Here is a 2,047-nt window from a genome sequence, read left to right as displayed (position 1 = left end):
AAATTTCAATCATATCTTTTTCAAAATCAATTTCAAAATCTTTTCTAACTTCTTATCTTTTCAAAATTAATTTTCAAATCTTTTTCAGTTAATCCTATCCTTTTGTTTCAATCATATCTTTTTCAAAACTACCTAACTAATTCTCTCTCTAATTTTCAAAAATAACCTTCCCCTTTTTCTAAAATTTCCTTTTTAATTAACTATTTGTTTTAAATTTAATTTAATTTGATTTAATTTTCCTTGCTTAATTTTCGAATTTTTAATTTTTATTTTAAATTAAAAACAAAAGTATTTTTATTTTAATTTATTTAATTTTCAAAAATTCTTTTCTCTCATCTCCTTCTAATTATTTTATTTATCTACTAACACTCCTCTTTTTCTTAAAAATTCGAACCCTTTCTATCTTTCTGTGTTCGAATTTCTTTTCTTCTTCTACTCACATAAAGGAATCTCTATACTGTGACATAGAGGATTCCAAATTTTCTTTTTTGTTTTCTTCTTTTTCATATGAGCAGGAACAAGGATAAGAACATTCTTGTTGAAGCTGATCCTGAACCTGAAAGAACTCTGAAGAGGAAGCTAAGGGAAGCTAAAGCACAACTCTCTGGAGAAAAACTAACAGAAATTTTCGAAAAAAAAGGAGACATGGTCAAAAATAATAACAATTCAAGGAAGATGCTTGGTGACTTTACTGCACCTAATTCCAATTTACATGGAAGAAGCATCTCAATCCCTGCCATTGGAGCAAACAATTTTGAGCTGAAACCTCAATTAGTTTCTCTGATGCAACAGAATTGCAAGCTTTATGGACTTCCATCCGAAGATCACTTTCAGTTCTTAACTGAATTCTTACAGATCTGTGATACTGTTAAGACCAATGGGGTTGATCCCGATGTCTATAGGCTTATGCTTTTCCCATTTGCTGTAAGAGACAGAGCTAGAATATGGTTGGACTCTCAACCTAAGGACAACCTGAACTCTTGGAATAAGCTGGTCACGGCTTTCTTAGCCAAGTTCTTTCCTCCTCAAAAGCTTAGTAAGCTTAGAGTGGATGTTCAAACCTTCAGACAAAAAAAAAGGTGAATCCCTCTTTGAAGCTTGGGAGAGATACAAGGAACTGACCAAAAAGTGTCCTTTTGACATGCTTTCAAAATGGACCATCCTGGATATATTCTATGATGGTCTGTCTAAATTATTTAAAATGTCATTGGACCATTCTGCAGGTGGATCCATTCACCTAAAGAAAACGCCTGCAGAAGCTCAATAACTCATTGACATGGTTGCAAATAACCAGTTCATGTACACTTCTAAAAGGAATCCTATGAGTAATTGGACGCCGCAGAGGAAGGGAGTTCTTGAAATTGATACTCTGAATGCCATATTGGCTCAGAATAAAATATTGACTCAACAAGTCAATATGATCTCTCAGAGTCTGAATGGATTGAAGGAATCATCCAACAGTACTAAGGAGGCCTCTTCTGAAGAAGAAGCTTATGATCCTGAGAACCCTGCAATAGCAAAGGTGAATAACATGGGTGAACCCTATGGAAACAACTATAATCCCTCATGGAGAAATCATCCAAATTTCTCATGAAAGGATCAACAGAAGCCTCAACAAGGCTTTAATAATGGTGGAAGAAACACGTTTAGCAATAGCAAGCCTTTTCCATCATCCACTCAGCAACAGACAGAGAATTCTGAGCAGAATCCATCTAGCTTAGCAAATATATTCTCTGATCTATCTAAGGCCACTGTGAGTTTCATGAATGAAACAAGGTCCTCCATTAGAAATTTGGAGGCACAAGTGGGCCAGCTGAGTAAAAGAGTCACTGAAACTCCTCCTAGTACTCTCCCAAGCAATATAGAAGAGAATCCAAAGAGAGAGTGCAAGGCCATTGATTTGACCATCATGGCCGAACCTACAAGGGAAGAGGAGGACGTGAATCCTAGTGAGGAAGACCTCCTGGGACGTCCAGTGACCAATAAGGAGTTTCCCTTTGAGGAACCAAAGGAATCTGAGGCTCATCTAGAGACCATAGAGATTCCA

At 36.0% G+C, this 2,047-nt stretch overlaps 1 non-coding gene across 1 annotated transcript; it reads right to left on the bottom strand.

Moving 5' to 3' along the window:
• Positions 1–1,038: 1,038 nt before the first annotated feature.
• Positions 1,039–1,147, bottom strand: LOC148577764 (small nucleolar RNA R71). The gene has a single exon (XR_015903888.1). It is a non-coding gene; the product is annotated as a small nucleolar RNA R71 (small nucleolar RNA).
• Positions 1,148–2,047: the final 900 nt, after the last annotated feature.

Source organism: Arachis ipaensis, chromosome B1, assembly GCF_059453495.1.
Source record: "Arachis ipaensis isolate K30076 ecotype BB chromosome B1, ASM5945349v1, whole genome shotgun sequence".
Lineage (NCBI taxonomy): Eukaryota > Viridiplantae > Streptophyta > Magnoliopsida > Fabales > Fabaceae > Arachis > Arachis ipaensis.
This window is presented reverse-complemented; position numbering and strand designations above follow the sequence as displayed.